At 43.6% G+C, this 22,362-nt stretch overlaps 1 protein-coding gene across 7 annotated transcripts in view; it reads left to right on the top strand.

Annotated features, from left to right (window-relative positions):
* Positions 1-22,362, top strand: part of KSR1 (kinase suppressor of ras 1) — a 215,420-nt gene that overhangs the window by 39,373 nt on the left and 153,685 nt on the right. The window contains exon 1 of one of the 7 annotated variants that reach the window (XM_072639738.1): positions 18,380-18,464. The exons of the other annotated variants lie outside the window; for them this stretch is intronic. The gene's annotated coding sequence lies outside the window, so the exon portion shown is untranslated. Of the gene's footprint in view, positions 1-18,379; positions 18,465-22,362 lie in introns of those variants that run through there. 7 annotated transcript variants of the gene reach the window in all.

Genomic DNA, 22,362 nt, shown 5'->3' on the forward strand with positions numbered 1-22,362 from the left:
AATTGGGGACATATGGTAGAGGAAAATGGCAAACACTCTAGTATCTTTGCAAAGAAAACCTTATAGACAAGTCTGTGAAGTCTTGAAGATTTGGACACAACTGAACAACAACATGGATCTCAGTTCCTGGTCTAAGGAGGCAGGACTATTGAGCTATGACAGTGCAACAGCAGCATTGTCTTTTTTTTCCAGTAATGGGTTTGTGGTCCGTGAAGCTGCTCTCTGACCTGGTCCCTTAAGTGACTGTTGGCATATTTGGGGCAGTGGGGCTATTACTTACAGATGCAATATGGGATCCCCTCGCTAGTTTAACTGGACCATGTGGTGACTATGACTTCCATTGCATCCCCATCCTCCAAATCAAAGCAGTATTTGTTCCATTTGGCCCCCAAACCAAGCTGGAAACCAAATAGTTTCCTGATCTGTAAAATGGGGATAATAATAGCACCCACCTCCGAGGTTGTTGTGAAGAGCAAATGAAATAATGCATGTAACGCTTTGTTAACGTTAAAGTGCTATGTAATTGTTAGCTATTATTATTAAAATGTTTTTTGTAAATTGTAAATATGAATAGGATCATAGATTTAGAGCTAAGAGGGACCTTTGAGGTCACTGAATCCAATCCCCTTTATTTTGCAGTTGAAGAAACTGAAGTGAAGTGACTCACCCAGAGATAGAAAAGTATCTTCATGACTCCCAAGTTCACTGTTCTATCCATTGCCTCTCCTTAAATGTACTGATTATCTCATTGATTTGAGAGGTCCTTCCTATGATGAAGAATGTATTCCAACCATCCATACCTGCTCTTCTTTGCATATCTCTGGATCACATCCTCCCAAAAGCTTATCCTTGCTTGTCTATCCATTGGGCTGGATGCTTCCTTATTTTTCTCTGGAATCACAATAAGACACGAGTGGAACCATTGTGGCTCCCAGTCTGTTGTCTCTTGATCTTACCATGTCCCTAGCCAGTTGACTGTCCCTGGCCCATCCTCTACTCCTGTCTTACAGAAAGATATTCTTGGTGATGCCTTTGACCCCTACTTTTCCCTGGAAGCCTTTGTTGGCTGGCTGTTGTACCCTGCTCACACCCACCATATACCTCACCATTGTTGCCCTCAGTACAATACTGATTCTACAACATAGCAGCCCTGGCTCAAAGTTAGCACTGGTCAGTAACGAAGCATTGTCATTTCCTGAAAGCCTGCTCTCCTCTTCTTCAGCTCTGAGCCCAGGTCTTGTCTCTTTGCACTCTCTGTCCCACATCCTTATACTATGAGATAAATTCTTTGGCAGAAGCTCTTAATCTGGGGGTCTCCCTCTGCCTCTTAAGGGGTCTGTGAATAGAATTCAGGGAATCTGAACTTGAGTGGGAAAGAAATACCTCTTTATTTTCATTAACCTTTGGCTTCTTTTGTAATCATCTGTATTTTATTTCATGCTTTTAAAAACACGATTCTGAAAATGAGGTTTCCCTAGACTGCTGAAGGGATCTGGGACACATGTAGAAGGTCAAGAATCCTTGCTCTCTTAGACTGTCCATCCAAATGTATATTAGCATCTGAGCAACAGACATCCCTCATCTGTGGGCTCTTGTGTGGATGGTCAGTCAGGCCAAACTCCTTTGAGGGATTCTCACTTCCTTCTAGGGGACTGTAAAGAAAGCAGAGATGTCAAACTCAGTGGCATCAGTGCTTTCAGGACACCTGATTAAAATGTAATTAGAGATATTTCACAAATAGGTAAAAATACAGTACAACATAGATAATGGTTTTTCTAAGTCACTATATGGCCACAAGGACCCATTTCTATTTGGGTTTGATGCCTTTGCTATAAATCACCTTACAGATAGAAAGTTTTGTTTGTTTTTTTGAAGGGGAGGACCTAAAAAAGCTACATTTTTTCTAGCACTCTAAAGTTTAAAAATCTCTTGGTCATAACTGTTCATTCCCATTTTATACACGAGGAAACTGAGGTTGGGGAGATCATAGGGTCTTAGAAGCAATCAAAGACTTGCCCATTGTGACACACAGCCAGTAGGATTTGAATTCTGATGCTCCTTCTAAATAGTGACTTGCCTATGGTCATATTGCCAGAAAATGGCCAATCCTGAACTTGAACCCAAGACTCCTGTCTCCATGTCTCTGGCTCTTTTTTTTTTTTTTTAAACCAAATCATGCAGCCTAATGCTCCAGAATAAGGTACAAAGGACCTTTGAAAAATCCAGAACAGCTTAGCTCCTAAACTTAAGAAGGTTCAGAGTTGGCTGAAAGAATCATGTTTGAATGGAAACTTGGAAAGAATGGTAATTCTGGCAGTTGAAAGAAACCTCATTTTCTATTCTGTAGATTTCACCTTTGCAGTTTCGGGTGATAAGAGGGTTAGAGGGAAGCAAAGCCCTGGACAGTACGGCCTTGGGTTCCACATTCCACCCTGGGATTGTGCAAGAAGTCAGCCTTGTGGAGAAGGCCGACAAAGGCATTGCTGAAATGTGTCTGAACTGTCCATGCAGAAAAGCGAAGGGCCGTCCTCACTTTGGGGGGGAGACTGATGAGTTCCTGGGTGGCTCTTTTAGGTACACAGAACAGGCGGGCATCCCCAGACTAATGGGCATTATGTTGTCAGAAAGTGGAAACATATTTAAAGAATCCTAGCAGCTCGTTGCCTCAGCAGCAAACTTGCAAGACACATGCACAGAGATATTTTAAGGATCAGTGTGGTTAAAAAAAGTGTGTGCATGTGGTGTGTGTGCGCATGTGTACGTGTGTGTGTGTATTGGGAGAATTAAATTTGCATGCAACTTAAAAAAAGCCAATTGATAAGTCTCTCCCTTCCTCTCTTTCTCCCTCCCTTCCCCACTGTGTCTTTCTTCCCCTTTCCTTTCCTTCTTCCCTCCCTCTCCCCACTCCCCTTTTCCTCTATCTTTCTTCCTCTTTCTCTCCCTCCCTCTCTTTCATTCTTTCTCTCTATCTCTGTTTTACTCTGTCTCTGTTTCCTGTCTCTGTTTTACTCTCTCTCTCTCTATGTCTGTCTCACCTGTCTGTCTCTCTCTCTCCAATGACATCAAGAGTGAGATTGAGCCAAGAAATCTGAGAATGAATGGAGATAAAATATGAACTTGACAGGTCTCTCTCCTCTGCCGCTTAGGACTGGAAATAATGCCCTCTTTAAACTAACTCATGCAAAGCCAGGGAAAAGGGACTATTATATCTAATTCAATTTCTTCGGCTCAAACAAGAAAGCAATAAATATATAAAAAGAAGGGCCTATTAAAAAAAGCATCTCTTTCCTAGGATACTTACATGTGCTTTTGCTCAGCCTGGCAGAGCTGTCTGCTTTGGACAAAACCCTCCTTGAGCACAAGCTGTTGAAATGGTTAAAATGGAAAACGTGGAGGTCAGCAGGCCATGGGGAGGAATGTGTGAAGCTCCAGGGCCCTTCGATACTGGTTTCCAGTCCTTGGACTGTGTTAGCCAGGAGCTTGGCTTCCTTCAACATGAGACCTCCTTTTCAGTCCCTGAGGTTGGCCCCCCAGCTCCTGGACAAAGAAGGACTTGCCTCCCCTTGGCAGGATTTAAGGCTGCAGATGTGTCCCCTTCTAGCACACCCCCCACCCCCGCCCAGCCCACGGCTTTTCATTCCTTCACTCCTCTTTACCCTGTCTCCCTCCTCTTGCCCCTTTCCAGCTTTTGCTATGAAGGAAAACCACTGAAACCCAAACTAGATCTGGGGTAAAGGGCTGGGGGTGGTGGGAAGCAGCCTTGCTGAAGCATCAGACCTCGAGGTCTTCCCTAGAATCATGGCCCCCATCTTTCCTTGAATGAAGTCAATGCTTTTCATATTAGTAGCTCTAAGCCTCCAACTCACCTAGTTTGCCCCCAAAGGCCTCTTTTTAAAAATATGAATAAAACCCAGAGGATAGCATTTTTCTCTGAGTATATAAAAAAAGGACTAAGTCATGGATCACAGGATTGGGGCTCTGGAGCCAAAAGGGACTACAGTGGCCATCTAGGTCCATTCTATAGATGAGGAAACTGAGGCCTGGCAAAGTGAAATGTCTCAAATGAATTTATTTGCAGTGAGGGAGGTGTTGAACAATCAAATAAACCTTTGAACTCTAGGAGGCACCTAATCATATGTAAGGATAGTGTGTTACAGTAGAAGAAAACTCTCAGATTTGGAGTTGGAAGAGCTGGGTTCAAATCACAGCTCTGCTGTGTGACTTTTTAAATTAAGTTCTTACTAGTTTCCAGTTCTGAAAAATGAAGTTGACTTGGATTATCTCTTAAGGCCCCAATCCTTTGGCTCATTGATTTAGAGCTAAGAGGGGACTTGTTTGGATGTGCTCAAATGTGCCCATTTGTCCATTCATTCAACAGATAATCGCTAAGGGCCTACTATGTGCTCAGCTAAAATGTTGCTGCCCTTAAAGTCTCCTGGAGATTGGGAATCCAATTCTTTAAGGTTCTAGTCTTCTAGAATTTCTTCTGGTTGTAGTAGAGACTGATACAGTGTAGATACCCAAGAAATTGGTGATGATTTTGGTGTTGTGTACTCCATGAAACTTTCCCCTCTGTTCTCCCCCAGCCCCCAAACTGGGAGCCATCTCTACTTTCTCCATGCAGTTGGTGCTTCATGAATGTTGGTTGATTTGAATATGTTAGGGTGAAGAACTTTTGGGTTGATCATGAACACTGCCCCTACTTCAAACTTTTGCTCTGCTGTTTACTACATATATGTGACCTCAGGCAAGACCCTTATCTTCTCCCTTTTCTGAGTTCAGGAGGTTGAAATCTCAGGATATTAGCTGGTACCTGAAACTCTTAAAGGTCACAGGATATCAAAGCTGAAAGGGGCCTCAGAGCTCATCCCATTTTGCAGACGAAAAAACTGAAGCTTAGAGAGGACAAGTGACTTGCCCAGGGTGACAGAGCTAGTTAGTTGCAGAGCCTGGACTAGAATGCAGGTCTCTTAATCTCCCTTTTCTGTCCCTCCCCTACTCTAATGATGTGCTCCTTATACTAAACCAAGCTACTTCCCATCTCAAGTCATAGTGGATTAAGGGGAGATGTGGAGCTTAGGTTCATCAGCCTTCATCAAATAAGCGTGCTTGTCTTGAATTTATTTCTTGATATTTGTTTCTTTCCTTGTATTGTTTATTTTCCTTGGTGTATTGTACTTGCCAAGTATCTGAATATGTGACAAGGGCCTTGCTGCTTTTGCTCTGCAGGACTGAGACCATACAGTAAAAATTATCAGACTGATCTCCTCAGGGCCTCAGTTTCCCCATCTGTAAAATGAGGGGGTCATGCTAAGCCCTTTGTGGGCTGAGACCATTTCTTTTTGCCTTTGCATCTCTAGGACCCTTGATAAAGATTTGTTTCTTGGCTGACGCTCTACGCACATCTATATGGTTGACACTGTTCATGCTCTAACCTTTTCTAGTTCTACAAAAAGCCTTTCAAGGATTCACTGAAGTAAATAAACTAAGCTGTTTTTTGGAGCCAAGACAGATCCTGGCCCTGTGGGGCCTTCATTGGCCACTGCTTGAAGGCCTCTCTGGGCCTGCTGATCTGGAAAGACAGGTGCCTGTTTGCTAACAAAGGGCTGGAGTGGTAAACTTTTTTATGTTATTGTTAAAGTATCGGAGGCTACACAACGAGGCGGGGTAACGCCTAGCTTGCTTATAGCTCCCCAGTCAGGTTTACCCTGTTCCCTTTAGCATAGCAGGAGAGGGTAGATGCCAGCAGAATGCAGGGCTTGGTCATGGGAGCGGCCCCGAGATCTAATAAAGTGGCCTGGAGCCCCAGGATGGCGTCAGGAGCCCCGAAGAACCCTCCATGTCTCCCATGAGCCCAGAAGGAATGGCGTGACCAAGCAGAGGGCATGTATTCAGTCCCCTGGGTTAATGGACTCCGACTCTAAGTACACTTCTGACTCATCCTGGGATCTCTGGGCTTCTTGCCCCAGCTGTCTTTGCTCCAGCTGTTTAAATTGGGGACACAGTGAGGACTGAGAAAGTTGAGATAGATCTGGTGGGTAAGTCCCTGAATAAATGAAAACCAGGGACTGTAGACTCAGAGATGGAAAAAGACTCAGAGGGTATTGTGGGCATAGTGTGATGAGAAAAGGTTTTGGAGTCTGGGGTTTTGACTGTGTGATACTGGACGAGCTGCTTCCCTCTGGGCCTCATATGCCCTTCTCTATAATAAGGAGACTGGATTAGATGTTCTCTCTGGCCCCTTCCAGCTCCAAATCCAGTGACCTGAACATTAATTTATATCTACACAGGACTTTGTGTTTGATGCCCTTGATCCTTAAGGAGACCTTCTAGAATAAATATGTAGGACAGGGGGATAGTATATACGTTTTACAGATGGGGAAGTAGAGGCACAGAAAACACATGACCTTGTCTGGCATCACAGAGCTAGTCAGTGTCAGAGCTGACACTTGAACCCAGGTTTTCTCATGTGGCCTGGTTCTCTTTCCACTGGACTCCCCTTAGGGGAGTCTATAGATTCCCTTTGCAGGGTCTCTTCACTTTATGTTGAGAAGCAGGCTGATGATAATGGGGCTGGCAACTTATTCCCAGAAGATGATAAGGGACTTTTCTTTGATGTTGTCATTGTCTTTGCCTGATGTCTGAGCCTTTCCTTCTGCTTTTCTAGGTTATATACGTGGAGGGGAAGTAAGCTTTGTAGGTTCTCAGGCTACACCATATTCTGGAAAGAAATTCCTTGTTTTCCTCACGTTCTCCTTGCCCTTTGGTTTATCTAAGACTTAGATATGGAAGGGATCGCAGACCTACTCCAACCTCCACAATTTGCAGAGAGAGGAAACTGAGGTTCTTTGACTTCAAATTCAAGGCACCCTTGCACTGTGTTGCATCCTTATGTCTGTGTGGACTAAAGGGACTTGGGTCCTGGTAGATCTCCTGCGCTGTTACCTCTGACCCAAAGGGCTCTGCAGTGGCTGTAACTTAGCTGAGAAACGTGAAAATAATTCAAAAGCAGCAAGTGGTTTTGAGAGCCAGGGATCTTTTTTTGTATTTCCTGCTAGGCTGATCTTCTTTTTATAGATAGTTTAAGAAGTAATTCTTAGCATCCTTTTTACTATCAAATATATTGTTCTCTCCTCACCTCCCTGGGGACCTAGCTACTCATCAAAACTAACTTACACATGTACTAATTCTGATAATATATGTAATATTTTGTACCATAATCCCCTCCACCTTTGCAAAGAAACAGAAGGTATGTATTCCCTTCTTTGAGGACAAGTTTGGTCACTATAATTACACATAAATTAATCTTTTAATTGTTTTCTTCTTCTTCCTAGTTTCCTTGTCTTTTGTCTGGGGATAATGACCAGAGCCAACATTTATGGACCATATTAAAGTTCTTAACATACATTATCTTCCTTGGACTTCCTCTTATCCCTGCGAGGTTGTGGGAGTGCAGTGTTGCTATTTCTGTTTTACATATGAGGAAACTGAAAATCAGTGAGGTTTAAGTGATTTATTTGCCCAAGATTATACCTCTAGTAAAGTGTCAGACGTAGAATTCAAACCCAAGTCTTCTTGTCTCTAAGTCCATTGATATTGATTGAGCTATTTTCTAAAATGCCAAGTCTTCCTGGGGTGTGTAGACCAGGAAGAGTCCTGGATTTGGAGTTAGAATGCTGAGCTGCATTCTTGGTTTAGCTATTTATTAGCCGCATGACTCTGGGCAAGTCACTTCACTTCTCTTTGGGCCTCATTTTCTTCATCTGTAAAATGGGGGGTGGGTGGGAGAGTTTGACCAAATTGTCTCTGAGGTCCTTTCCAGCTCTAAGTATACAATACTTTGATATATCATTGATGATAGTAATGGGCCTTCATTGGTGGATGGAGATAAGTCGAGGTGTTGGGGAGATCCAATGTAAAGCCTGTGGAATTTGGAGACTTAAACTGGAAAACTCATCAGACCTGGCTTTAGATCCAGGTTCTGACACTTATTCTCCGTATAACCTGGGAGGATTCACTCCTCCTCTTTGGGTCTCAGTCCCCTTATTTTTGAAAAATAATTGGGTAGTACTAAGATGTATCCTAAAGTCCCTTCCAGCATTAGAACTCTGACCCTAAGAATTCTTTAGCAAGGGCAGTTTGTCTGTTAGAAGAAGGCAGGGATGGGCATACAGCTTTTCAAGTGTAGGAGAGTCATAGTGAACCTATTTGTAAAGAAGAATTTGTCATTGGACCCGTGGTGTGTGTGTGTGTGTGTGTGTGTGTGTGTGTGTGTGTGTGTGTGTGTGTGTGTGTGTGTGTGTGTGTGTGTGTGTGTGTGTGTACAGACACCTCTAAGGATTTATTGGTTGACGCTTTTGGCTTTTTAAAACATTAACCAACCATCTCATTAAATGTTGTAAGATGGGTTTTTATTAGTTTTGTGCTGGAGGGTTTATTTAAAAATAGCTAATTGAAATGACCTTTTCAGGTTTTTTTGTGTGGCTTTTCTCCCTCCTCTCTCCTCTTCCCCTTGTGAATTAGAATGTCAGTTCCAAATCCTTCCCTTCCTTTTTAACTGTGGTTAAAAGTCAGCAAGAGTAGGTTGCCCTCTGTCTTTTGGGCAGAAGACCTCTATGAATTCCTTTGAGTCAGGGTCAAATGGACACCCATCTATTGGGGATCACGGAACCCTAGAGGACATCTACTCTGGAACAAAATTTCCCTCCTCCACCTGCCTGACAATTAGTCCTCCAGCCATTCCTTTGAAAATCTCTGATGAGGGAGAACCCATCACTTCCCCAGGAAGCCCCATTCTGCTCATGGATAGCCCTCATCCCAAGGAAGTTTTGTCTTATGTCATATCTAAAATTGCCTCCACAATTTCCACCCATTGCTTCCTGTTCAACCGTTTAGGGCCCAGCAGAACAAGCATAGCCCTGCTAGGCTTGGCAACCTTTTGGATTCTTAGAGACAGCTCAAAAGCTTCCTCAAAGTGTTTTCTTCTCTAGGACTGATCCTTATGGGACATGGTCTTCAGGCCTCTGGTGCTCTGGTCATAATTCTTGCTTCCTGAAATGGGGTACCAGAACCAAATACAACACTCCAGATAAGGTTTACCTTTATTCCTCCTCATCAGGTTTTTATATTCTACTATAACATATCTGTTATGTAGATTACTGCATAATATGACATATACATATATGTATTGACAACATATATTCTAATTCAACTGTCTTTATACCCTGAATTTGGCATTCTACCTCCTGCTCTCGTGCCTTTGCCCAGGCTGATACCTCCCGGCCTGTAACACCTCCCCTTCTCACCTCTACCTCTTCGAATTCCTTTTAGGCTGAAGTTCTGGGTGACCTGCTATGGGAAGCATTTCTTGAACCACACAGTTGTGGGTATAAGTACACTTTTATCTTGACATTTGGATTAGATTAGGTAGGTCGGACCAGGCTGGTGTACAGCAGTTGGGGAGTAAGTGTGAGTAAAGCCTGGACTAGGTGCACTTTCCTCTCCTCCTCAAGTTATTTTGTGTCCCAGAGCCAGTGAAATGCTTCACTCAAAACCTAAGGGTTCAAAGAAGCAATTTTTTTAATAGTATTTTTCCCCCAATTACATGTAAAAATAGTTTTCAACATTCATTTTTATAAGACTTTGAGTTCCAAATTTTTCTCCCTCCCTCTCTCACTTCCCTCCTTCCTCCCCAAGGTAGCAAGCAATCTGATATAGGTTATATGTGTGCAATCATGTTAAATATATTTTCACATTAGTCATATTGTGAAAGAAGAATCAGAACAAAAGGGAAAAACCACTAAAAAGAAAAAAACAAAAAACAAATGAAAATAGTATGCTTTGATCTGCATTCAGATTCCATAGTTCTTTCTCTGGATGTGGATAGCATTTTTCATCATGAGTCTTTTGGAATTGTCTTAGATCCTTGCACTGCTGGGAAGAGATAATTCTATTAAAGTCAATCATTGCATAATGTGGCTGTTACTGTGTACAATGGTCTCCTGGTTCTGCTCTCTTCACTCAGCATCAGTTCATATAAGTCTTTCCAGGTTTTTCAGAAGTCTGCCTGTTCATTATTTCTTATAGCACAATAGTATTCCATTACATTCACGTACCACAGCTTGTTCAGTCATTTCCCTATTCATGAGCATCCCCTCAATTTCCAATTTTTGACCACCACAAAAAAAGCTGCTATGAATATTTTTGTGCATGTGGATCCTTTTCTGTTTCTAATGATCTCTTTGGGATACAGACCTAGTAGTGGTATTGCTGGGTCAAAGGGTATGCACAGTTTATAGCAGAGTTCCAAAGAAGCAATTATTTTTAATAAAAATATCCTCAGTGACCTCCAGGTGGAAACTCCTACAATGGGGCTTCATGAGATCTCAGATTCCGGTTGTTTAGTATGGGCTGCTTTTACTCCTTCACCATTCACTTTCCTAGCTTTCTGCTCAGTCCATAGAATGCTCCTCATATATTGCTTCTCAGATGGCCCACAGCTGGGTTAACCCCCCTTCAAGTAAAGTAACTGAGAGTGCCCTGAGTCTGTAGGGGATTAGGGGATTGGGGGGGGAGCAGTTAACTCAAACTCTGTGGGTCTTCCAGCACTCTGACCCCCATCATGTATAGAGTTATCTGTTTAGATGTTTTATCTCAGCTGTAAGTTTCTAGAGGGCAGGGTCCATTTTGTGTTTTGTCTCTATATCCCCCAGTGCCTAGGACAGCGCTTTGTATATAGTAGTAATAGCTGGCATTTAGATAGTACTGTAAGGTTTGCAAAGTGCTTTACAGATACGATCTCATTTTATCCTCACAACAGCCTTGGGATGACGATGATGATGAAGATGATAGTAATAATTAAATTTACACAGAACTTATTATGTGCCAGACACCGGGCTAACCATTTTACCATTAAGTATCTCGTTTGATCCTCACAACAGCCTGGAGTGGGGATGGGGGGGGTGGTAGGTGCTATTATTATCCCTGTTTTGCTGATGAAGACACTGAGGCAGAGGCTAAATGACTTGTTCAGGATTACAAAGTCTGAGGTAGGATTTGAATTCAGATCTTCTGGACTTTGGTGCTATATCCACTGTACCACCTTAGCTGATAATAGTAATATGTGTGTGTGTATACATATACATACATACATATATATAATAGTAATAAGGGCTTAGATATAAAATATATAGTAATAAGTGCTTAATATATATTTAGTTTGGGGTAGGCTGGTTGGACCAGGATGGCACACCATAGCCCCTTGGTCTCCTCCATCCAGGGCATCTCAGAGCTGGGAAAAGATCTTAGTGGTCTTTCCTTCTTCTCCTTCTCCTCCTCCTCCTCCTCCTCCTCTCCCTCTTTCCCCTCCTCTCCCTCCTCCTCCTCTATTTCATAGTCAAGGATGCTGGGGCCTTGAGAAGTAAAGTGGACTGCTCAGGTTCGGAGTCTGATGAGCTGGGTTAGAATCTTGGCTTTGCCACAGGCCACCTGTGTGACCTTGGGCCAGTTACTTAACTTCTCTGACATTAGCTTCCTGTAAAATAAAGATGTTTGACAATATAGCTTTGGGGGTCCCCTCCAGCCCTGAGTCTCTGATCCGGTGTAAGTAATCTTTCTTACTCTGATCCAGTAAGCCTACACAGGGAAAGAATTAGTGGCAAACATTTGGACTGTGACACCATCAAATTAAAGCTTACGTTTTCTGGCCTGCCTGCTGACGTCTTCTCTGTTTCTGTCTCACCCCATTTTCTTCTTCTCCTACTCCTGTTCTGGGGGCGGCTGTGCCTGTTCTAGGTCTATTTGCCATCTGTTGGGGAAGCACTAACTGTTAACCCAGCCCCTTGGATGTCTAATTTAATGAGCTGTTTCTCTTTTGCTGGGCTCATAAGTGCCACAGGGTCACAGAATTATTTATCAAGGCCATCATCTGATTTAAAAACAAAATACAACAACAAACAACAAACCCTGGCCTGGGGACAGACCCTTCTCACCCTAAATTAAAGTAATAGAACATTTGGTGAATTCTGGAGTGCTGTGGCAGAGAGGGGGTTAGGTGATAGGTGGCAATTGGTGGGTGGCAGGAGGACCCCCAAAATGAAGCATTTAGAGCAGGGGCCCTTAATCTTTTTTGTGTCCCAGACTCCTTGGGCAGCAATCTGGTGAAGCCTAGGTACCCCTTCTTAGAATGATGTTTTTAAATAATTAGAGGAAATGCTAACTTCAGCCAGAAGTGAGAGAAATAAAGAAGCCATCTCTCCCCTGCCTTCTACATTCTCAGATTCCCTAAGATTTATTCTATATCCCAGGTGAAGAGCTCCTAATCTAGAGCAGGGATTCTTGAACTTTTTCCATTTGAGACCCCTTCCTCTATTTTGTGTGACCTGAGGGCTTGTGCAATACAAAGTGCGCATGCTTTGTGCTCAGAACCAAGGCTACAGTGAAACTGCCTGATGCACCATGGGCAAGCGCTGCCAGAGACACCTCAGATTCATTACACATTTGATTTTTAATTAATTTTTGGTCCTTGTGCTTTCGGAAACCTTTTACTATTGCCAAATCTTTTCAGGGCTTGTGACCCACAGTTTAAGAAGCACTGATCTAGAGGAATATAATTTGAAAGAGATTATCTCCATATTCTTCTTGTATAAACAGTGACACCTAAAACCTGGAAGTCCTTCATTTTAGAATCAATCATCAAGCAAAGGATCATGGGATCTAGAGCAAGAATCTAGGGATCTAGAGACTTCAGAGGTAATCTAGTACAGCCTCCTTATTTTACAGATTAGGAAACTGAGGCCCAGATAATCCAGAGTTGGAAGGCAAATTAAAAATCTTCCCTTAATCTAGCCTTTCTACTTTACAGATGAGGAAATTGAGGCTAAAGAGATTAAATGACTTGCCCAAGATCACACATGTAATAAATGGCAGGGTCAAGATTGGAACTCAGGGTCTCTGACTCCAAGTTCAGGGCTTTTTCACTACCCATGAAGCCTCATTTAATGAGTGCTTGCTAAATGCTCAGATACTCTGCAAGAACCTGAGGTTACAAGTACAAAAGTGTGACATAGTCCTTGCCCTCAAGGAGTTTACATTGTCTGTTGGGGGCATTAATATGACATTTTCTCAGATAATTAAACTGAGGAAGTATACAATAAATATGCATGATTATTATTTTTTTTTTTTGCAGGGAGAGTAGAGTACCTTAACAACTGGGGAATCAGGAGAGGCTTCTTGCACGAGGTGGCTCAAAACAAAAATGAGACAATTCCTGCTTTCAAAGAGCTTATATTCTAATGGTGTTGACACATTAAAGTAGGATTTCAGTAGAGTTTATAGAAATTTTCTTGAAAAAACTCACCTCAACCTGACCTTTGCCAGAGAGTTATACATTCAAGTCCAGGATACATCAGAAAAGTTGAAGAGGCTTTCTGATTGCTCACTTGGCCAAGCTATTGATCATAACTTGATAAGATAGAAGAAGCTAGGAGCTCATGTCTTTATTGCCTGCCTTCTGGGGGAATTCCAGTGTAATTCCAGTATAGATTCATTTCCTTGGGTCGGACCAAGTCAGGGACCCAGTGAGTGACAATGAATTTGACCAAAGATTTGTACAGACCTTTCTGCAGTTCAGTAGAATGTAAGGTCCTTGACAGCAGGAACCATTTCCCCAGTGTCTAAGTACGGTGCCTGGCACAAAGTAAATGATTGTTGAACTGAATTGAACTGTATCCAACCTGTATGATTGTATCCATATGATCTGAATATTATTTACTGACCCCCCCCCCCCCCCCCCCCCGTTAGATCAGTGTAGGAGAAAAAAATAGCTATGAGTTCAACTACTAATTAGCAAAAACCTCCATCCAAAATAAGACTATTACTATTTATTTCTTCTTCACTATTTATTTCTTCTTTCAGGGCAGCTTTCTCTGGAGAATGACCATTTATAACCCTTCAACTGCTACAGACAGGTGCTTAATGAGTGTATGCCCTTCCTGGAAGATAAAGCTTCCTATCTTTGCTTTGTTCATACTTTCTTTTGTACCTGTCCCTCTAAAGAGATAAGTAGTGGGGAGAATGGGCTTTCCCCAGGATACTGACTTGGGCTTGAAGGGAGGTGATTTCTTCCCTTTTAGAGACCAGTAGTCTTGCTCCACAACTCAATCCTTTTTGGGTGCCCAGCAAACTACCCAACTACTCCAGGGTCACATGGAGTCCGCTAGACTTCTTCCTCTCCTTAAGTGACTGTAGCTGAAATGGAACTGTTCCCAGTACCTGTTGTCCTTCTTTTCCAAACTGTTCTTGCTCCAGGTGCAACATTCCTCTTCCTGATTCTCTTTATAAAGCATTTGTTTGTGCCTCAGATGACTGGTACATTTGTATCTCTGTAACTCTAGTTATATTGTAGGTGCTTTATAAATGCTTTTTTGACTGATTTTGATTATAGGGGCCAAGTGGTTAAGAGTTTTCTGGGTCTTAGTTTTCCTCATCTGTAGGAGGGGATTGGGTTCAATGATCTCTAAGGTGCTTCCTTAGCTTTAAATCTGTGATTCCAGATAGGCTAGCCCAGAGGTGGGGAACCTTAGGCCTCAGGGCTGCGTGTGGTCCTCTAGGCCTTCAAGTGAGGCCCTTTGACTGAATCCAAACTTCACAGAACAGGGAAGATTTAGTCAGAGTCCTCACCCCTGGGTAAGACATAGTAAGCAGCAGCAGCTCATAGGTGCTTGATTGTGTATTTAGGGGCACTATGGAATTTAAAGATGGAAAGGAACTGAGAGATCATTGCATTGATTCATTCATCTTAGAAATGAGGAATTGAAGAAGTAACTTGCTTATAATCACACAAGTAGTGAATAGCAAAGGCCAGATTTGAACCCACATCCTCTGATTTGAATTAAATTCCGTGCTCCTACTGGACCATGCTGCCTCATGTCTTTACCTAATTTATGCAGTGAGGTGAGTGGCTCTTTTATAAATGGGAAAACTGAAAGACATTCTCACATCAAGTCAGGGATGAAACTGGCCTGAATCCTCTGCTCTCTCTCTCTTTCAGACCTGTGTGTTTTCCATGACACTTGACTTCCTTACTGCGGTCGGCAGAATGAGGCAGGAGTATGAGTCGGAGATAATAATTCTGTAACAACTGGGGCAACGTTTAATCCTGTGGCCTGGCAGGTTTTGTTTTCTAAGCCAGAGCTGAGGCGTGGGCTGACCTCTTCATTTTGGCTCGTCAGAGTACTTTTGTGGTGATGGGGGTGCCTACTATGTGTGAGGCACTGTGCTGAGTACTTTTTACAAATATCTTATTTGAGAAAGATTTGGGAAATAGGTGCTTTTATTATCCTTATTTTACAGTTGAGGAAACAGAGGTAAACAGAGAGTAAATGACTTGCTCAGGTTCACAGTTATGAAATGTCTGAAGTCATATAAAGTTTGAGCCAGGGTTAGATAGTCCTGTTTCCATCTCATTGACTGATGTGACCTTAAATCACCTACAGCTCAGGACAATATGCTCTTAATTTGTACTTGCTGCGGATCCACCCCCCACCCCCTCCAGTCCTCTGCTATGTAATCACTTTTCCTTTTGCGTGTGTCAACCAAGTTAAATTTAAAAAGTACCATCACCCAAGCAACACTAACTCCTCATTCATTTGGAGCCACAAAGGATCTCAGAGGTCATCTTATTCAACCCCTCATTTTACAAGTAAGGAAACTGAGGCACAGAGAGGTTTGAAGACTTGTTTAAGGTCTCCTGAGTGTTGGAAGGCCACATTTTGAACCCTGTTCTCCTGATTGCAAATCTAGCACCCTGTATTCTCTGACAGAGCAGTAGCTAGGGTGAAGTGCCTGGGATTTTGTCCTTGGGTGCTTACAACTGAGTTGTTCATGCTTCCTCCATCTCTGGTCTTCTTACTGACCAATATCCCAAGAGTTCTCTTCGAGGCCTCCCTTTTGTCTGAGGGTTCATTCCTCCTCTGTCCTGTGGCTGGACCTCTTGCCTGTCATCTGCTGGGAATTTCCAGGTGTGACTCCCCCTGACCAAAATGATCTCTTATTATCAAAGCCCTCCCCAATCCAGTTGACTGCATCCCAAGTCACATCCTTAGTTATTATCTAGAAAATGTTTTCGTCATCAAAAGTATTTGAACTACATTGTTTCCTCACGGTAGTTAACATTTTTGCCACTTGTCAGGAAATACCCAAACCTCAGTCAGTTCAGCTCTGCATGGCCCTCAGTCTCATTAGAGAGGCTGAAATGCTTGGTCACCGCCACCATCCAGAACGTGGAAATCCCTCTATCTGACCCCATTCTCTGTCATCCTGCCATCTTTCCCTGGGCCTTCCTTTCTCCTCAGCCCCTCCTCTGATCTCTCTCCAAACCCTTCCTGTGTCCCAGGCCATGACTTCTCCCCTGTCTCACATTCCTTACTCCAAGGCCTTGATGCTGTCTGATTAACCTGTTCAGCTCCAATTCCCCATGACGCTTCAGTCCTTCGTGCCTTGGCCCCTTTCGGACTGACCCCTGGAGGATTCCCACCCCCTGTCTTTGCTGTTGGACATGGGTGGAGGAATTCCCCCAACTGCCCCACCAGAGTTCACACCAATTTTACATTAAGTGATCTCAACTCTGGTCCTTTCACTTTTTGCAGGTGACTTGCTATCTCTCTCCCTGAAGTGTCTGTTCCACACCTTTTCTTCCTTCTCCAAGCTTCCTCTGCCACAGAAAAATGAGTCCATCCTTCCAGAGCTTCATCTCCCTGATTCTAAATCTCACATTGCCTCAATGTCTCCCTACCCCCCACGCGCACTTTGTTTCTTTGCCATAGTTTCAGATTAATGAGTGAATTTTAAAAGTAGTTATTAAGCACGAACTGTATGCCAAGCACTGTGCTAACCAAAGGAAAGGATGACCCTTCTTGTCAGCAGTAGTCTCTACTGGTGTCCTTCATCCATGCCATGCCCTCTGGCCTGACTCCAATAAAGTGATTTTAGTCCTTATCCTTGGAATGCGCTTTTCCTGTCTCCTCTCCCTTCTTCCAGTAAGTCCTGGCTTCCTTCAAGGCTCGGCTCACATACCACCTCCTATGGGAAGGCCATCCTGATCTGTCGGGTTGTGTTTCCTCTGCCTGCTAATGACTTCTCTAGTTTGTAGAAGTTTTATTTTCCTGGGTTCTTGCTATACTTTTCAATTGAGTGTATGCTCCTACAGGGGAGGGATTTTTTCTTTGTAGTTTTGTGCCTGGCACTTCTGCACAGTAGGTGCCTAGCACACAGTGGGCGAGTAATGCACAGTAGGTACCTAATGCACAGTAGATGCCTGGCACTCAGTAGGTAGCTAATGTAGAATAAATGAACATTTCTGTCCCCCTGGCTTCTGCTGTCCCATTTTGTCCCCTTCATTCCCTGTTAAGTGACGTTTTAGCTGATGGCTGGATTTATCCTTCTTCTCTCCCTGCCTCTTTCTAAATAACCAGGGAGCATTTCAGGAATTTTGAGAAGCTTTTGATTTCAGCCTCAGACCATCTCTGAATCCAGATGCTTTTAATATTCTGCCTTTGATGTCTGGGATTGAGGCCCGGAAATGCTTGTATGTCACTAGGAACGAGGAATAAGGCTAGAGACTGAGTGCCAGGTTGCCGTCCCCTTCATACACACACACACCCCCGCCCTTGACAATAATGGAAACCTTAAAAAAGAAAAAAAGCTTCCAAGGAAGGCATAGGGATCTGGAAAAGGTCACCAGCCAGATATTTGAAACGTAAGAATGAAAAGAAAAGCCTTTGTCTCTTGGTGGCGGCGGCCGCGGTGGTTGTTTTTAAAAGGAAGTATTTTTAAATGTTCCTCGAGATTTGGGTATGGGTCAGGAGAACTAGAAAGCAAAGCTGTGTGTCTTGAAACACAGCTAGGAGCCAGAGCCCATTTAATACGAGGAACCAGGATTTCTGGGCGGCAGCGGCAGTGTGGACTGCCTTGTGAGGTAGGTGGAAGAAGGCATCAGTGATTTTGCTCTTTAAGGAGCACAACACCAAGAAGCAAGGACAGTTCTGGCTTCCTAAGACATCTAGTGTAGGGGGAAAGGGTGTGGGTTTGGATTTCAGCCTTGCCACTTACTAATTGCTGGTATGACCTTGAATAAGTCGCTTCCTCTGGGCCTCAAGACAAAATGAGGGTGTTGGGTTAGATTGTCTGGCTTTTATTCCTGAGGAAGCTGTGGAAAAGCCCATGTCTCTCTCTTCCTTCTTGCCCTGACAGCTGTTGGTCTTATCAAGTTGAACTGTTTTGATAATGAATTCTCCTGTTCACTCAGTCCACTGCCCCAGGCATTCCAGGAAGCAGCCTTCCCCCACTCCTGACTAGTTACTAGGTGAGGTCTGTTGGGTGGTTCTCTGGGTCCCAGAGGGCAGGGTGTGGGGCCAGGAGGCTTGGCTCAGTCGGCTGGTTTCCAGGTGCAGGTACAGGTGTCTCAGGTAAGCTCCTTGCTGGCTCTGTTGGATGGAAAGGCAGGTAGGAAATGTTTCCCTAACTCCCTGGGCTTAGGTGCGAGGCTGGGTCTGGAGAGGGGAATGGGCTAGGGTAATATTCCATCTCAGGAGAGGCAGCTGCTAGGTCAGCTAGATTTCTGAGGGGGGTTTTCTCTGGCAAAGTGGCTTCTCTCAGAGTGAAAGGCCTGTAAGTTGAGATTGGATGTGGATTTTCCTTCCTGACTGGGCCACAGGAGGGTTAAACGAGTGTCTTGGTAGAAGGAAGGAGTTAGAGTAATTTTGCCTGGGACTCCTCTGTCAGATGAGCAGGATCCCTTCCGAGGCCCTCAGACTTGGGTGCTTTTCTGTTGTCTGGTGGGATATGGAGGACCAGAAGGGGATCGTGGCTGGGTGGGGATGGGGTTAGACCGGGGAGCCAGAGCAAAGCCAGGACAGGGGGCGAGCTCTGAGATGCCCCTCTCTTCATCTCCCTTTTGAGACCTTCCTTATAAGAAGTAAGGGCCATGTGTGTTTCAGATCCTGGGAATCCACTGACTTACCTAATGGGTCAGCATAACTAGATAGCAAAGCTATGTGTCTTAAAACACAAATAAGAGGAGGGTTAGGGGCTTTGGAGTCTGAGGGTCTGGGTTCAAATCTCATCTTTCATATTTACTGACTGTGTACTTGAGCAAGTCACCTCCTTGGGCCTCAGTTTCCCCATCTGTGAAATGAAGGGATCAGACTAGAGAGCCTTCCAGCTGTCAATCTCAGATACCATTTTTACTCATGTGACCATGGGCAGCATCTGGGCCTCATCAGCAAAATGTGGGCACTGTACCAGGTAATCTTTGGGACCAGTCTAGCTGTAGAGCTATTTTGGGGGGACCTGATGAATTTGCTTGAACTCTTGCCTGGTGGAAGGATTCCATGACATAGAGATGGCTATTTTTCAGTGGTGCAGAAAAAAATCACTTGTGTAGGGTTTCTTTGGTGGTCTTGGCTGGGGGATGGGTCCTAATGACCTGAGTTTTTAAACTGACCCAAGAGCTCCTGGTGGGAGGAATGAGCTGGCCAGGCCAAAACTGGTAGACCTTGAACAGGGTGTGGTGTCTCCTCTGTTTCTCACGATGCTGCTGGAGAAAGTCATCATTGAGAGAGACCCCATTTGGGGTACACCTGAGTTATTGAAGTGTTAGAAATGTCTAAACCTGCTATCAGCAGGGCCGTGGGGTAGTAGGTCAGTCTATATTGGTGGCAGTGATCGTGAGCAGGTGCTTTCTGGGAAGCGGTCTGGCAGCAAATGCCAGAAATATGCTGGCTTTGACCCAAGACTTCCACTACAGGGACTGCATCCCGAGGAAGTAGTTTTTTAAAAAAAATCTCTGTATACAGAGAGTTGTAGAGTGTACTGTTTATGATGATGACAAATTAGAAATGATCTAAAGGCCCTGTGGCTGAGGAGCAGAGTTCAACACACTGGAGCTTGTGAAAGGGGCCATACATAAAAGGGAGGGGGTCTGTAGGAAAGAAAAAGGGAGAACCAGGAGTGCTGGCCATATCCAGAGTATGACATAAAAGACCAAACCTCATTGACCATGTATGCGAGTTTGTAAGTATTTGTTCGGCTGCTGTGGGTGTTAGACATATGTATGTTCAATTTTTATTGCAAAGTCAATGAAATATCTCTTTTTAAAGGTGGTAACTCACTGAAAAGCTAAAGTACACCTTTGAAAACCAACCCTAAGTGAAATAATAACAGCATACATCATAATGATAATAATAGTAGGATTTTACTTTATTTAGCGAAATTTAAATTTGCTGTTGTCAAATTCTCTCCCACCCGAGGGAATCAGTTGGTTCTAGGACTTCAGTAACTGTTGAGAGAGGGGGAGTTAGAAGGGGGGTAGGCTGTAGTTCTGGGGCTCCCCTGAACTCACTGTATGACTTCAGCCAAGAAGTTTAACCTCCTCTGTAAAATGAGGGGTGTTTGTGTGTGTGTGTGTGTGTGTGTGTGTGTATGTATATGTGTGTGTGTGTGTGTGTGCGTGCGTGCGTGTAGTAAATGATCACTTCAAACATCCCTTTCAGTTTCAAAATTTCTATGGGCTCAAATTCTCCAATTTTTCTACCAAGTCTTAAGTGAAACCTTGGGGGTAGTAAAATAGTTGGACCCTGCCCTCTCCCTGGCAGTTGCTAGGTTTTTTTTTCCTCCATTGGTACCTTTGGCTTTCATATCACTTTAATTTTCCCATATGTCTCTCCCCCTCTTCCACCCAGATTCCCTGAACGTGTAAAAAAGAGGGGAAAAGGCGGATTAGCAAAAGTAATCAAAGCAACTACCAAATCTGAGGGTGGAGACGCCCATCTTCCCCAGCCTTGCCAACAAGAGGTTAGGGAAGAATCCTCTTATCTATTCCTCAGGTTAATACTAGGTGGGGTTTCCATGGCCACTTGTGTTACATTAACCAAACAACTAGGGGGGGGGGTGTGTGTGTGTGTGTGTGTGTGTGTGTGTGTGTGTGTGTGTGTGTGTGTGTGTGTGTGTGTGTGTGTGTGTGTGTGTGTGTGTGTGTGTGTGTGTGTGTGTGTGTGTGTGTGTGTGTGTGTGTGTGTGTGTGTGTGTGTGTGTGTGTGTGTGTGTACTATACCTTACCTAAGAGGCAGTGGAGAGATCACAGGTTGGGTTAGAGGGACCATGATTTAAATCCCACCTCTGGTACTTTCTACCTGTGTGACTTTGAGCCAAGACATTTTTCTCTGGGTCTCAGTTTCTTTTCTATAGGGAGAGGGTCAGCTCCTTCAAAGACCTCTAAAGTCCCTTACAGCCCTAAATCTAGGATGTTTAAAGCCAGGTCCTGAGGGAAGAGGTTTCAAATATTGTTGTTCAGTTGTTCGGTCACATCCGAGTCTTCATGACCCCGTGGACCACAGCACGCCATGTCCTTCTGTCCACCTTCTCCCAGAGTTTGTCCAAGGTCATTTTCATGACTTCTATGACACTATCCATCCATCTCAGCCTCTGCCATCCCTTTTTCCTTTTTCTTTCAATCTTTCCCAATATCAGGGTCTTTTCCATTAAGCCCTGTCTTCTCATTATGTGGCCACAGGATTTAAGCTTTTGAGTCAGTATCTGATCTTCCAGGGAGGGATAACATTATATCTCTGTCTAGTTGTCTTCCAGGCATATCCTGGGACATGGATAAATTATATTCCCTCTGTCTCCTTAATAGATCACAAGAACCAACTCTCTCTTGTAGGTGGGACAGGATTTGATATTTTGAGTAACAAAGTTCTAGGTCTTGCCCCTTAGAAAGGCACAGAAAGAGCTTGGATTTGGGCCTGTGAGGACTTGTTAGTTTTGAATTTTTAATTGTTCATGTTTTTATTTTACCTTCATTTCCCAGTATACTCCTGCCTCCCACATCCAGACAACCATCCCTTAGTAAAAATGGATCTCAAACTTTTTGGTCTCAGGACTGCTTTATACTTTTAAAAATTATTGAAGACCCCAGAGACCTTTTGTTTATGTGGTTTATAGCTGTTGATATCTGACCTGTTAGATAAATACTTATCACATTTTAAAATATTAATTCATTTAAAAATAATAATAAACTCATTACATGTTAATAGAAATAACATTTTTATGAAAAATAACATTATGTTCCCAAGCAGAAAAAAAATTAGTGAAAAGAATGGCATTATTGTTACCTACTTTTGCAAATCTCTTTAATATCTAATTTAATAGGAGATGGGCAACTAGGTAGGGCAGTGGATAGAGAGCTGGGCCTAGAGTCAGGGAAGACCTGAGTTCAAATCTTGCCTCAAACACTTACTAGCTGTGTGACCCTGGGCAAGTCACTTAACCCTGTTGGCCTCAGTGTCTAAAATGAGCAGGAGAAGG

This window comes from Notamacropus eugenii, chromosome 2 (genome assembly GCF_028372415.1).
Source record: "Notamacropus eugenii isolate mMacEug1 chromosome 2, mMacEug1.pri_v2, whole genome shotgun sequence".
Classification (NCBI taxonomy): domain Eukaryota; kingdom Metazoa; phylum Chordata; class Mammalia; order Diprotodontia; family Macropodidae; genus Notamacropus; species Notamacropus eugenii.